Source organism: Nomia melanderi, chromosome 3 (assembly GCF_051020985.1).
Source record: "Nomia melanderi isolate GNS246 chromosome 3, iyNomMela1, whole genome shotgun sequence".
Classification (NCBI taxonomy): domain Eukaryota; kingdom Metazoa; phylum Arthropoda; class Insecta; order Hymenoptera; family Halictidae; genus Nomia; species Nomia melanderi.
The window spans coordinates 5,981,972-5,998,413 of NC_135001.1; the positions used below are offsets into that span (position 1 = coordinate 5,981,972).

Genomic DNA, 16,442 nt, shown 5'->3' on the forward strand with positions numbered 1-16,442 from the left:
TTTCCCGTTGCACTTTCCGGGTCACTCGGACGCCGATATTCAATCCGAGATCGCGCGTGTCAGTGTACGATGCGATAAAAAGGGGAGCAAAACCAAGTAAATTCGGACGTCCGAGCGCCGAAGGATTAACACGGTACGGCTGTTGCGACAGATACCCTTGTTCCTCGGGGATGAAAGCAACGGGAACGATTTTCGATACTCGATCCGGTCGCACGCGACTCGAGCCGAACCGAGTCGAGTCGAGACGAGGCGAAGCGACGGGCTCGTTTTCAAAGTGATTCGTTATCACGCGATTAGCAGGAGCACGCGAGCTTAATTTAAGCTAAGCCGTAGTAAAAGTTAGTCCCACGGCTAATGAAGACCGATTGCCACGGACAGAAACTGGGGCGTGAGCTTTTATCGTCCCTCTAATTGGATTAGAGAAAATAATTCCCCGGTTCCGTAGCATTGCTCGCGATAACGCGTCTCACAGAAGCGTATGCTAATTTTTGCTAATGGACTCGCGGCCGTCCTCGCTTCTAAATCAGCGCTTCTTTAATTCAGTATCCGGCGACGACCTATCCACCGTGTCCGGTGACTTGGCCGGTCGTTCCACGGGAGACCGCACGCGATTCCATTCGGCAAACAGTTGAACGGTTCCACCCTTGTGCCACCGTCACGGCGAAATGATCAGTTGGACGTCGAACAGCGCGGATGAAGGCGGGCCAGCCTCTAATGGAAACGTTTGATGGGGCAAGCGAATGGGGGCAGTTGCGGATCGAACAGCTCATTAGGTGGCAATGATTAGATTTGGAATTGAATAACTGGGTGGAGGCTGATCTTGGTTTCGATGAATAATGTAGTGTTCCAGTTCGATTGGAATCATGAATTTCTATGTTTTTTATTGGTTTCGCCGGGCCGGGGGTAGTTTTGGCCCGATTAAATCATTGGCAGCAGTAATTGGATTTGGAATTGAATAAGTGGTTCGGAAATGGTTTTGGTTTAGATAAGTAATAGGTATATTATTGGAGTTTGGTTATAAGAAGAATTTTATACTTCTGTATTGGTTCTTTTTAGTGAGCGAAGATGTGTATTATTCGATTAATTAGATGATTTTTTTGTTAGACGATTAGTGGCATTGTATGAAGCTCCTTGCGTGGTTAGGCGAGCAAAACAAGTTCTGTATGTAATCACACAAACAGAACTTTGCCTGGTAATTAGATGAGTAGAACTATCCCGTTATGTAGCCAGGCAAGTAGAATAAGTTCATTATGTGATCAGACAAGTAGAACAGTTTCGGGGTGTATTCGATCGCGTAGAATAAGTTCGTTTCATGGTCAGATAAGTTAGAGTCAGAGGTGATCCTAATCACGTTATGGGAACGAGACTAACAATCATTAATCAAATAAGACAGACTTTCGTTGAATCGTTACAGTTATCATTCCTAATTATAATGAAATGTTGACAGTTAAAAAGAAATTATATTATATTATGTTAATACGATATTAAATTAAAATAAATTATATTTTTCGTAATTATTATATTTTACCTGCACGACAATGAAATATTACAGGTTGAAAGAAGACGATTTCTATAAAAGAAAGAAATATCCAATGATCATTACAAAACCAGTCCAACAATATTCTACCTCCATCGGAACATGTAAAATGGAATCTATTCACAGTCACAAAAGTGGAGCAAAGCATGTCACTGATCCGACAATAATAGATGAATGAGTTCCTCGTAAGGGGATCAATACCGCGGTGCCTAGTCCGCGATCAATCATGTTACCTATGATCAGTTCTTAATGAAACAAGTAGAGTAACTTCATCGATGATCGGCCAAGACACATTGCCTTCTAAAAATTACTCGGTACAAACTCAAAGTTCAATTTCAGTCTGTGCCAAGATTATTTTTTAGGAGCCACAGAATTCGTTCGAACGGTACAATAGGAAACTTTGATTAATGTCAGAGTTTCGTTATTCCTTAAGCTCACTTTCCAAACGGTTCTCAAATGTCACAATGTCATTTGCGCTCGCAACTTGGAAAGATCAGCCGACCATGCTACTCCGGCAAAGCGAATATATTTCACGCAACGCGGGACATACTCCGCTGCTAAACACAGAAACAATTATATCGCGTAACTCCGAACAAGGGCCAATTACTATGTACCATCAACCCCCACCATCCGCATCCTCAGTGAAACGAAGAGTCGCTTAACAAATTACATCCCGCTGCAATCGAGATGTACGGGGTGTTTAAATTTATTTCCGTCGAGAGGCATCAGCGTGTTCTATAATTGATAACAAAAGAGGAAAGTGTTACATAAACATAGTGCTACACACTAAAATATACAATAAAAACGTTATATAAGCAGAGCGTTATATAACGAAGCATAAAAATGTTATATAAACGTAGCGTTATATAATGAAGATAATATAAAATAAAAATATTCTACAAACATAGTTTTATATGGTAAAACTATTATTTAAGAAAAACGTTGCACAAACGAATTTGCAAATAACTGGTTTCTCATTTTTAAGATCAATATATTTCTTACCAAAGTACAATGACATATTCGTAGAGCGATCGCTGATGGAAAATAACTTCTCTAACACTATGAGATATTACCGTTTAGGAAATCAAGTGAAAAACCAATTGTTTATCAGTTTCGTACTTTCATTTTTGTAAACGAGCACCTACGAGCCTTAGTTTATATATCGTTTTCCCCCATTATTAATCATAGAACATGCTGCTCCGTTTGGCGGAGACAAATTGAAACACCCTGTATACCCGAAGTGCCGCGAGGGGGAATAAATTTCACGCGGATACGTCCATTCGCGATAATAAATCAGCCCCGGAACGAGCGTACAATCTCGGGCTGGGACTCGCGACAAAATAACGAACGATGGTAGGGGAATATTACGGGGTCGGAAGGAAGGGCCGGGAAAAGGTCGGCCGCGCCGGGAGCGCCGCCGAATCCTTTTCACCGGAACCGCCGCGTTTAACGCGACTATTTATTCTCCCGGCCGTCGACGGATTTCTTTCTCCCCCCTCCCTCTCTACCCCTTTCATGCTTCTCGCTTTTAACCCATTGCATTATAACATCGAGTCAGATCCGCGACAGAGTTTTTAGATTGCATTTAACCCTTTGAGTGCCATTTGTAAATTGAATAGAAATGGGAAACGTAATATCATAATGTATAATCCGAAGCACAGATAAAGAGGGGACAACAGAAAACATGAAAAATTCCGTTGATGATTACATTTGTTGCTGTTAAACATAAAAGGTCACTGGGAGCGATGCTGGCTCTTTCTCGACAAATTTTCCGCGTTGACGACGTTGGCAGGGTAAGGGTTAATATTACAGCTACGAGTCGAAATGAGCTATACCTGTCTTCTTTTTGTAATTATTGACAATTTAATTATTATCACTCAATCTTTCTGTAGTAAAGATAAAGAGGAAGAATTATTAGTTATCAGAACTTAGTTATCAGAGAATCACAATTCTTCCATTGCATTATTATCTAGTTATCTAGGCTACTCGACATTTTTATTCGACACCAGTTATCTTACAAGTTATAATTATTTTCTTCTAATTTGGGAGCTCCGGTGACTGCCGTGGTAATCAATGTGTTAAATACAATGAACAAGAAAGCTTCTTCGCGTTTCCTTGTTCCCCGTCAATAATGACCTCGGTCAGGTGAACAATGTCAGGAAAGAAATCGCGCGACGGGTTAAAAACCTCACTGTGGATTGAAAAGGGGGTCTGGTCCGTGAACAGGGAATGCGAGATGGAATTCCAGGCACGACCAGCGTCGTCTCGCGAAAACCGGGCTGCGCCGCGGTGACTCGGCGCTGCACGTAATTTCATAAAGTAGTTAGTCTCAACGGTTGTCGCGACAGTGTATTTTCTCGACGGCGATCGACCGGCTTGTTTTCCTTTTTAAGCGACTTCCTTCCTTTCATCCGGCCGGCCGAAGCATGGCGAGCGAGTAAACTGCTCGCGGAACACGGCTCGAAAATGCAAATGCAATTTTAGCCTCTGCGACAAACTGCGACAGGTTCGAACGATTCTTCACTGATCCTGTTCTGTTGGCCTTGTTGCAGGTTTTTTCTCGTGAATTGGCAGCGGAGATGGTAGACCTTTGAAAGATTTCGAGGAAGAAAAGGAACAGGGGTTGGAAAGGTTGTTGTACAAATGGTGAGTCGAGAGTTTCGTTTTGGTTGGAATGAATTGAAGTTAGAGGTTAAATTGTAAGGTGATTGTTGTAATTAAAATATAGTGTAATTTTGAGTTGGAATTATAACTGATAATTGTAAGTTGGAATCATACGGTCGGTTATAATTAGTAATTGTAAATTGCGATTGCAAGTTAAATAATAAGACTTTGAATTTCGGAGAAAGTTTTTGGGAGCGATTTCTGTGGCGATGTTGTATTATTAATGGAATTAAATTGGGAAAGGAATAAGGATGCTTATATTTACGTATGGACATTTTTTGAATTTGTTTTGCAGGAGGTATACGAAGAAAATGCTTTATAATGTCGAATTTTGAATGATTGCGTTCCGTTAGTGTTAATTATAGAAAGTCGTAGGAAAGTTTCGTTCGTTTAAGAACAGTCTCCAGCACTCGGCGGATTCTTATAATTTAACGAGGCTGCTTGAGAATTTATTCCGTGAACTTCGAGTAATCCTATGCTGAACAATGCAGGAGCAATTAAGTTGCGACACCCTGTATTGTTTACTACCTTGATAACGACTTGCTAAATGTTCCGACGTTTTTATTGTTACCAATAAAAAGCTACCCCTCCGCTGAAAGCTAGAAGCTAGAGGTTGGCAGTTAATTTATAATGGGGCCATGAATTCTTACGGTCCTCGCGATCCTCCCGTAAACCTCGTATCGCTGTCTTAAAAATTACGAAACGCTTTAACGTGTCCTCCCGAAGAGGCTCGTAAACTTCACTCCATAAAGTTTTCTTTATTGCCAAATTTAATTAGATATCGACATCGCGACAAATACGACGCTTTAGGCTAACAATCGTAAATACATTCAGAAATAAATTGTTTCTCGGTGGGTAGTAAAGTGCCTCGGATCTGGAATGGGATCTAACAAGTTCATTTAGTTCTTGTTAAGATTCAACGGACCCAATTAGGGCCAGATTCGTATCTAACACGGACATAACTTCTATCTAGTTATTCTAAGCAAGACTCAATTAGACTCAGACCGAAGCAAACGCAGCTACAATCAGCTATAAACATAGCTCTACTTTCGATCAAACTAATATCATTTAGGGTTTACTTTTAAATCCAAGTAATCTCCAATTGGGCCTAGTTTAAATTGAATCGAAAGCCTATAACATTCAGATCAGTATTAACAAAAGTACAACTGGAAATAGTTCAAACTTAACTCATACCGAATGACATCCACCTTGGACCAACACATACCAAACGGGACTCACATTGGACCCAACTCATGCTCAATTAATCCTATGCCAAACCCAAACGATATCTAATCAGACCCACTTTGAATTCCACTCAGATCCGATCAGGTCCAAGGAAGCTGTATCTCAGATTCTATCGAACTCCTCGCAAACTCAACCAGACTCAGTTCCGGACCTACCGCACCCTAGACGAAACCCAAGCAAGACCCAAGCGTTTGCACGAAACGACAAGCTTCAATCGAGTCCCCCGAAACCCCCGGTATCTGATTCGCTCTGCAATTCAAAGGAAGTTTCACAGCGATCCCCTTGTGTATTCAGAAGAATTTTGTCGTGAGACAGAGTCCGCGAGAGAACAGGAGCGGCGCGACGCGCGGAGAAGACGGCCCGCTCTATTTTTCATTCGGAACCCGCGAGTTGTCGGGGTTCTGTCAAGGCGGCGAGGCTGCGTCTGCATTTTAAGCGTGGATTTCAATTACAACGCCTCCCGCCCCGTGACATAATCTTGGTGGTCACGGACGACGAGGAAGCTCGATGCACTCGAGAAGGGAAAAAAGCTCGCCATCACTTACTGTCGTGCTCCCACGACGATTCCGCATCCTGAATACTTAAAAGGAGTCGCGAACCTCCTTTGAATTGTAAAGCGAACCAAAGCGATACTACCGAACTGGTTTCCATCTCGCCCTTCGCATCGCGGCGTCTTCTTTTCGGGGCGAGCGTCCTTGGTACTGAGGCAAATCCCGGCATGGATTTTAATGGCCCTTAAGGATGCCACTCTGCTTCCCTTTGATCTGTCTTACTGTAAACCGAGTAATGTCTTCGGTCCCGGGGCAATAATGATTAGAAGAAACAGACGCTGGAAAAAGATATTAGTAGCTTTGACTTTCTAAATGTGTTTCATTTTAGTATAATCAGTAGAATATAATATTAGTATAATTCAAACGTGTTTCACCTTAGTACAATCTTATTTTTTATTTTACATTTCGTGTTTATAATTCATACCAATTTCGAAGGAAAATTTTGGTAATTCATTGTATGGAAGATTTTGTTTTGTTCTCGGTTTCTTTTAGTATTTGTGATTACCAGTGCGAGATTGGAAGTTAGTAGATTAGCGTATTATAATATTGATGTGGACGTCATTTAATTTCTAGAATATTGTATATATTAATTCTAACTACTAAGTATAAGAAAGATTGAAGCTTCTCTTTTCAGTAGAAACTCCAAGTCACAAAGACAAATCGGAAAATCTATCCATGAGCAATCTAAGAATGAATTTCCATTAAAATGTAAATTTCCACAAAACCAACTGTCCCTCAACTTGTATTCATCGTTACACACAAAATCATATCCCCTTGTCTTGCAAATACAACTCGCAGCAGCTCCTCGCGTATCAAGCAACGTCAGGTCATCCATCCTCAGTTACATTGATCATTCGTTCACGAGCCACAGCTTTCTTACATTCAAGCCGGATCCGCGGAATTGATATTAACGGTAACTCCAATTTAACGCGCAGCCGGAAGTACGGAGGAACCGGAATAATTTCAATTTAACTTTTTAATTGTAAGTCGACACGGTAGATAGGTCGTCCGCGGCAGCTTATACATTTTGTTGGCCCCAGGCAAACCTGAGAGCCTGACGACCGGGCCGCCGAGCGTCCTGTAATTTACCGCGAACCAAATTTAATACTGGAAAGCCATCTGTTCGTGATTTCAGCGCGGCCGTGCCTGTCGCTCCCAAGGAGAGCCACTCCGCCGTCATTATTCCCGCGGAATACCGCGGTGGCTCACGGAAATTTGAAAAATTTTCATCTTCCATCCCCAAGGAAAACCTTTTGGTTACATCGGTCCGGTAATACGGAACCTCCCCGGAGAAACGTGAAATTTTGCTTGAACCACCGCCCCTCTCTTCACATTGCTTTGTTTACTTTCGTTTTCTTAACGTGTTCTCGGAAGGGGAACGATATTTTCCTGCGGCTGTTTGTACTGGTAAATTAATGTACTTCGCGGTCGAGTTCTGGGAAGAATTTAGGATTATATTATCAGTCGTTTGAATATGACAGTTATTTTGTTGGGAACTCTGTATTGAATGGTTTTTCTTTGATTTTGTTATTCGGAAGTTGTTTTTCTTGGGAATTCTTATGATTTCCTAGAGTGAAGTGTGTTTATTCTAAGCTGAGCTGACGTTTCTTATAAGGAATGATATATGATATTTTAAGAAATATTTCTCCAGCAATTGGTCTTTTTCAAAATTTATAAATTTATTGGAACGTTGAACAACTCTCAGTGGTTCGTCCAAGTCAAAGACGTTCCAATCCACTCTAAAGCGAGCCCCATTATTCAGTTAATTCTTTTGAAAGGCTGCCTTTAACGATGCATGTCGTTTTCCTTTAGCGAAGTAGAAGGGGATCGTCTGGGTCAGACCGAGACGACTCGGAATTGGAAGAGATCTCGGATACTTCAGGATTGAAACGATTCCAATTGAATTATGTATGGAATGTTATGCGTCCTCTATAATGACTTTGATTCTAATGTCAAGCAAAGAGGAATGGAATAATTTCGACGGTTTAACGCGTCATTGTGCGCAACGCTGTGCACTGGGAAGTACACTTTGGAAAGGGTGCATCGTCGCAGAACCGCGAAAAGCAATATTTTCCCGCGGACAAGCGACACGAGCGTTGCTATATGTAACATTACCCCGGGAGCATTGTTTTATGCGTGTTTCGCCGGCCTGGGAAAAGCGTCGCAATTATGAAATTGTAAGCTCTTTGTGCCCGGCGAACATTTTTCCCCATAACGGTTCGGTGCTCTTCTTTTCATTCGTGCCGACCGGACGAAGAAAGTTACGCTTTCCTTTTACGAATTCTCATATTTTTAATGAGTACCAACGGCGCCTGTTGTTCTCCGGCCTCACAGTTCTGAACTGCCGTTGTTGTTCTCTGATTCGCGTGAAAGTTTCGAACATTCAACGATAATTGAACGGGTTACGTTTTAGACGATATGATACGAGTGTTGAATGTACATAAGTATTAGAAAATGGATGATTGATTGGTAACGTGTTTCGACATTTGTTGGAACATGACATTATGAAATTGATGTGATGGAATATAAATGTTAAAATATAGGAGTAAAAGGAAGTTGAATTAAATATGAATATTAAAAAATAGAAGAATTGTTGGTAAAGTGGCATTGTGCAGTTGATCAATATCAATGGTAATTGAACGGTTTAAGTTTCAAAGGATGTTAAAACATAGGAGTAAAGTTAAATTGAATATAAATATTAAAATAGAAAAATGATTAGTAACGTGTGTTCTGAAATTTATTGGAAGATAACATTGTGCAATTGATGTACAAAGTACATAAATGAATTTACGTTTCAGACATGGTGATGAAACAAATATTCAATATAAATATTAAAAAACCAAAAGAATGATTGGTGACGTTTGCTTGAGTTTTCCAATTTGTTAGGAAAGGATATTGCGGAATTGACGTATCGATCAATGCTTCGAACGATGACGCCGCGCGGAGACTGTGAACGTTCAATTGTCCGTAGCAGAGTTGAAAATAAATAAAACACAATGACATGGTCGAAACTACGCACCGTGATCGGTGCTGAAAATTGCTGGCCGCTTGTTTATATACTACAGGTACTGTGATTGATAACTGCCCCGAGAAACATTGGTAAATCAACTTTTCAAAAAGTCATGAAGCTTCTTTGAAGATTTTGCGAAAGTCGAATAAAAAATTGATGGAAAACAGATGAAAATTTTCTTATAGGAAATTTCGTCCTCGAGATTGTCAAGTTTAATCTAATCTAAATCAGATAACTCGACTACATTTGATAGTATAGTACAAATAAATTAATCACATGTAATTCATTTATTTAGAAAACGAAGCATTATGAGAGAAATGATTGCTCTACCTTTTTTATAATTATTCATCAACGTACAATGATTTTATTAGAAACATATTAAAAAAAACTGAAGCATTATTTTTTTTTAATACAAAACAATACTAATCCTTTAAAGTTTAATTGCGACATTTTTCTATTTTTTTATCGAGACTTAATTTTATTTGTCTAACCGAGATGTTAGACGTGTAAATTCGTTAATACTCGACCTTTAAGTGCTACTATGGCAGCGAAAATTGAAAATTCGAAAAAGGTTCAGCGTGATAACGGATTTAATCCAGGTGCTCGTATTGGCGCGATTATAACTGAACGGTCATCGAGAATTTTCGCGGCGCGAGCGGATCGATGAAAGCCGAATGAGACGACGTTCCGTTTATGAACGATGTAAATAACGATATAACTCGGCACGAGCACGATGGACGCTTGAAAAATATAGTTACAGTTCGAAATGCTCTATTGAATCCACGAGTATGGAGGGATATGAACGTTTACCGGTGAGTGACTGACCAATCGTCGTTTATTCTACCGAAAATGTAAATAATGGGTCTAGTATCATTAACACGTGAAATATTTGATATCGACTTTGATATTTATATTCGTACAAAATCTGGATTACTTCTTCAAGCAATTTTAAATATATTATTCCTCTTATCAGATCGCCAAAAATAAAATAAAAATGTGTATATTTCTATACTTATATTCCACGCAGATTAATAATTTCTTGTAATATTAATTACTTCACATACTTTTATGTTCATATTATTAAATATCAAAATGAAAAGCTTCACTGCTCGAATAATAAGTACACAGCTCACGTCAAAGTCGTAAAAGAAGTTTACGGTGCATCCGATTAATATTTATAATTCCTGACAATCCAGAAAATTAACGGAAGAATTGATTCACCTAAGGAATATCTCGACAGAGTTATTCCACCGTTTCACCATTCACTTCAATCTTTCATGCTTTTATGTACAAACGTAAAAGTTTTATACGATTGCGTAAAAGTTCCATACTTTTACAGCTGTTTCAGTAGAACATTCCAACAAGAGACCACTAACTTATTCACGTGTGACTTGTTTTGCAAAATAAAATATCAGATGAGACGTGAAAAGTCATGATATTCCTTACGTTCGTGTACCTTCGAGGGTATATCCGCGATGAACCGTTGAATCAGCCGGTGTTTCCGATGTTTGAGCAAGGTTGTTGGCTAAACAACAGTTCGACGAGGTGTCTAAGCGCGATCGTGTTTTATCTACATCTCGGCGTGTCGCGTCAGGTTAAACAGTCGCTGCTCTAGTAACAAAAGAACAATGAGCCGTAGCGCGAGCGGATATTTCTAGCCGTCGATCGCCTGTATCGGGCTGCACGTAATCAAAACTAACTTTGGGTACGTAGGGCACCAGCAATGTCGCATTTGTTGACCGAGTTAATTGTCGGCCTGGCCGGTGCACGTTTGTGCGCGATCGAGAATGGGAGGACGCGCGTTTCGATAGAAATAATTCAACCAGTGCACACGCGTTTGAAAATGAACGCGAGAGGACAGGGCTCGATGATTCCCCTTTGAAAAATTGTGCGATTTTCGGGCATGACGTGCTTTTCTGGTGGCCTTGACACGGAGAGGCGTCGTTATGGTTGAATGAATAAGTTGATGGTAATGGAATTTGTAATTTAGAGACTTAGGGGTTGTTTTTGATTAGAATTGTTGTTTGGAATACGCTAAATTACGCTAAAAATTCTAGATACTACAATATTTATTAACTGGAAATGTAAGGGTTTGGAACTTGATATTTAGAGATTTATAGATTTAGAATTCGAAGTTTACAGATTCACAGATCTGGAATTTGAAATCTACAGGTTCACAGATTTAAAATTTGTAATGTAAAAATTAGAAACACAGAAACTTTCAATCCGTATTCACAATTTAGAGATACAGAAAATCAAAACAAGATATTATAGTATCTAGAATTTTTAGCGTAGGTTAAGGTATTTTTAAGAAGAGTGAATGTAAGAATGACTGTGAGTGAAGGACAGGGGTGCATGTGAGTGTTTCTGATGAGTGCGAGTGAGAAGAATGCCTGTTTTCATATTTTATTAAATACATATATTTGTTCCTAGTTCTCGATTATTCAAGATCCACTCTTTCACTATCTATAATATAGTAATCACTATAATATAGAAAGCAGAAATTCAAAGATATAGAATGCGAATTGATTTAAAAGTAACAAAAAATAACGAATCCTAAAATCATCTAAAACCAACATTTCATTGAAGACTACGCAATCCTTTAATCAGTAACGTTAGCATACCCCGTAAATTACTCTACACACACACGTTAGTTGGTTTACCTCTGCACACCCTAATTCCGGATCCCGTGCAGCGTTCGCGTCCACCCAGGAATGCAAAAGTCAAACTCGGAGAAGACTCCGGAACCGTTCGGACAACCTGCGCAATGCAGCTTCGACGCGAAGGACACCTGGCCAGTCTCCACTTGCGTAACCGTAGGTCAAACATGCAAAATCTATCCAGGCACGTGAGCCGCATGCGAACGTGCCCCTGCAAAGCAAACTCCTACTAGCTACGTGCTCCCTTAATGCGTATAACGAGGCTCGAAGTACACCGAGGATCGGACGCAGACTCGCAGCTATCCGCGGCGCTTATCTTCCGCAGAGATAGCCGGCCTCTTGTCACTGGAAGGTGACCATGTCGCGATCCTTAGCCGGCTAACTAGGGCCCACGCTGCTCTGCATTGCTGATTTCCTTGGTAACACCAGAGATCGAGCGATTTATCGATCTTGCTAGCTCGTTCGATTGATTTGTTACGACCTACTATCTGGATTGCACTGGGCCTGGGTACGTTTCTGATTTAGAGAGGTCCTCGGTTATTTCTGAGATCGATACTAGGTTTACTGGAATAACTTCATTTACGTTGGTTTTGGAAGTTGAAGCTTCAAATGCAAGAATTAGGATAGATATTACTATAATTGCATTAATTGATGTTCAAGTGAATTTTTATTTTTATATAGTATTTAGAATGATGTTTTCCGTTGCTGGTTTTTTGAGACCTTAGACTTGATTGAATGAATGCAGTTCACTGGCGTAGTTTCATTTGTATTGGGTTTGGAAGTTGAAGCTTCAAATACAAGAATTAGGATAGATATTACTATAATTGCATCAGTTGATATGAACGTTTACTTTTGTATAGTATTTAGAATACTGTTCCGTGTTGCTGGTTCTCTGAGACCTTAGATTTGATTGAATGAATACAATTTTTCTAAATGTATTAGGTTAATAGTAGTTTTGTAATATTTTCCAAGTGAATTATTCAGTTGTGATTGGAGAATAGAATATGTTTCACCTGTGTGATGTCAATATTAGTTTCATTAGAACTGTCAAGTTACTTTCGAGTAACGAATATATTGTTCTATATTTTGAATGTCTATTTCAAACATTCGTTCCACGCAGACGTACTGCAGTGCGCAGTGAAAGATTTTTTCTTTTTCTTTTTATTAACCGACGACGAATAAATCTGTTATATTTGTCCAGATAGATGCTACTGTATTTTATCCACGTCATGCGTGTAATTCTACGAGCAAAAATGATTCTCTTGTACGTGGAATACACAGGCAATAATGGAATCAAATGGTGCAAACCAGAAATTGGAATACCGAATGTTTCGTTCCGTTTTTATTTTCAATAGAATCCTATTCGGCGATCGTTTCCGTTGAAAAACGCGGAAAGTATATTGAAAATTGTCGGCGGGAAGTGTTTCTGGGACTACTACAGCCACCATCTAATAGCCTCGTTATTTCTTAGTCACGTGCTAATGTCTGCAGGTAGCTGGGGCTAAAATTAGATCATACCCGAAAGTTCCGCTGCTGCAATTACCGTACCTTTCGATAGCACTTGAAACTTTATCCATTTCGAGGAGTTAATAGGTTGATTTCTGATATCGATTACCGTAACCCCGGCAATTCCGTGAACGTGCGATTTTATTGCCACCGAATGTTATATCTTTGCTTGCCCCGAGATTAATGAAGATTTGAATTGCCCTTCCCCCTCCTCCGTCGATATTAAACTTCATCGCTTTTGTTCGACGTTTTCGTACTGTTCCGCCGTGAAATGCCCGTCGAACTTCTTGGAACTCTCCATACTCCCATCGTGGAAAAATATTACTTAATTCTCCTGATATTTAGTCCTGGAAGCATTAAACTAAGTGTAGTTCATAACACTTCGAATCATTTTCCGTGAAAATATTATATTCTTAATATTCGATATTCATTGCCTTTTAAATGCCCTGCTTAATTCTCCTAGAATCAACTCAGCACAGAGATATGAATTAAATTATAGACACACAAACAGAACAACAAAACCGCGAACAAAGTGACACAGACATAATACAAAGATTCATGGTCATTCAGTGCAAACGAAACTTATCGAAACGGAATCCTCGACAAACGTTAAATCACATTTTCAACTTTCGCCGTTATACAAAAGGTTACCCGTACCCAAAGGAATAAATTCGTCTTCGGCCGTCCGATATAAGGAGCAAACTTTAAAAGCCTCGAATTTGAAGAAACGTCCATAATCTACTTACAAAGCATCTTATCCGGTAGGAAATTCAAAGAAAAATTCGATCGAGTAATCTGTTCGCCGTTGGTATTCCGGCCAGGTCCACTCGAGAAGTCGACGCGATTATGCTCGCTCCAACTTCCCGCGGTCCGTTCCCGTTCGTTAGCGTTCCACAGGAACAACAGTTCCCCGCGAGACAGGCCCTGTTCCCGAAGCTGCCGTCCGGGCTTCCGCCGTAGTCCGCCGGAACACGGCAAAGAAGTTCGGGAATACCGCTCGGATACACGGTAGAGTTCATAACTCTTATCCCGAGGAGCGTCATAATACTTCCAACTGTTTAAGAATCCTCTCGCGCGGCCCGAGGAGAAAATATTCCGTGAAACTTCGGGACAAGATTTCAGTTCCTGGAAGTCAATTACTCGGGGGCCCGGCTAAAAACCCGGGGAAAAGACATCGTCTCGGAAGGAATGCCGGCCGAGGAGTTAAGCAACTTCAACCCTTCAGCCCCCGCGGCGGTGTCCTATGAGCTTTACGCACGGTTGCGTGGATCATCTTCCTTTAGCCCTTCTGTTAGCTGTTTGCCACTTGGGTATACACTTGTATTTTCTTATATTTTGATTTATACAGTTTATTTCCTTGAGAATGCTGAGGTTTCAATGGCAATACGTTGACGCTTTGAACTAGAGAGTTGTGTAAAGTATGATATTAACAGTAAATTTATTAGACGAGTTAATATGACCCATTACTGATGTCTGCACTTATTAACAGGTTGAAGGCCATGGGGGTCACCGGTGACTTAACCAAACCGAGTTGGTATAGTTCACTCAATGAAACGATGATTATTTGAAAATATTTCTATATTATGAATAATGGTACCTAACGTGGTGACAATTCAACTAGATCAACGTGCAATATCAATGATGCAATTCAATCAAATGATTTACGTTCGCGAACGTGAATGCTGTAGCATTCATCTTCATTGTGATGCCAAATGACTTGGATGCTATAACATTCAAATTTATAAGCCACGTTATTTCGCATTTAATGCTACATACCCTTAAATTTTTGAAATTGTCTCTGTCTCTTGTCTCAACTAAATTTGTATTCTTTCTGTTTTTACAGCTCATTAAAATTTTTACTCTCCGCGAACGTGTTAATATTATATTTTTGCCATTTTATGTATTTTGTGAAATCGCGCGGCATTAAACGTGTTAAAGAGATAACACGTATCTCTGAGAAAGTATTAAGGAAATTGATTCAGCAACACGCAAACTGAAGTGTAAATCAATTAAAGTCTCGATAGATGCACCCTTGAAGTATCTATAGAGGAATTTCGAGAAGTCTTTAACAGGTTTAGTGTTAAAGTTTGAATATACAAGTATTATGCTAACTAACGCGAGGATTATAAAGTTTGCTAGGTTACAGATTCCTCGAAATATTGAGTCTAAGATCGTTAACTCTGCGAAAACATAGAACTGACAAAATCTACTGAAATGCTAAATCTCCGTTCATTTGAAACTCCAATCAAGCAACAACAAGAACCGAACGAATCTCCGCAGGAATTCACATCAGAAAAATCCTGGCTCCTCGTTAACTCGATCCTTAAACTCACTTTATCTTTCACCGAGAGGGTGATCGTTTCCCAGTGGAACGGGTCAACGTAATGTTGGACGCGGTCGTTTAGTAGCCGGTGAAACATCGGCGGGCCGGGCTGTTTACCCTGATTTGAATACCGGCCGAAACTTTCCGGCTAGTTTTTGTCTGGTAGATCGGAACCGAGAACGAGATTTGCGGTAATAAATCGGTTGCACGGTGGAAAGTTTTACTGGATGGAAGCGGGAATGTTTTCGATTGGGGTAATGTACGTTGTCTTTCAAGGAAGACAAAGGGTGGAGGGCGCCGGTTCGTATAAAGGGATCGATAACGGTCGCGAGGGATTTTTGAGGAGGGCAGAATTTAATCAAGGTGAAGCATTGACCTGTACCACTTGCCCGATGAAGGAGGATCCTCATGGCCGCGGCACTGACTCTTCAGCCGCGAGCCTTCGCTACGTCTGACCAAGGATCGGTCTGTACTACTTGGCTCCGCGATCGAAAGCCCTTGTTCCCGAGGCCCGACAAATGGAAAGCTGTACTCGTTTGACATGGGTACGTCTCTTATCCTACTTGCCCGATCAAACAGGAAGGAGTACTACTTTGTTGACGAGTTCGCGAGATGCTATACTATTCATTAAGATTGAAAGAGCATGCTTCCTCTAGTGGATCGTTGATCGATTGGCCTGAGTGGAGACAGTTTTGTATGGTTATTGCACGATCGTTGTGGTGATTTCGTGATTTTCATCTGGTGGATTGAAAGGTGTTTCTCTTTGACGATTAGGAGGCTTTCGCGGTGAGAGTGGAATATGAATTTATACGCGATAGCAGTTATGGAACTGTATATATTGTCTTCTAAACTACGAATCTACGAAGTCCTTAGAAAATTACTTCGTCAAGATCGTTCGTTACAATTTTCGTCTAGGATAGTAGTTTCAACGAGTTATTCTCAAAGC

The 16,442-nt window shown here is 40.3% G+C and overlaps 1 protein-coding gene across 5 annotated transcripts in view; it reads left to right on the forward strand.

Moving 5' to 3' along the window:
• Window positions 1-16,442, forward strand: part of NLG-5 (neuroligin 5) — a 250,622-nt gene that overhangs the window by 72,303 nt on the left and 161,877 nt on the right. For 3 of the 5 annotated variants that reach the window (XM_076365774.1, XM_076365775.1, XM_076365777.1), the window contains exon 2: window positions 4,090-4,183. The exons of the other annotated variants lie outside the window; for them this stretch is intronic. The gene's annotated coding sequence lies outside the window, so the exon portion shown is untranslated. The remainder of the gene's footprint in view (window positions 1-4,089; window positions 4,184-16,442) is intronic. 5 annotated transcript variants of the gene reach the window in all.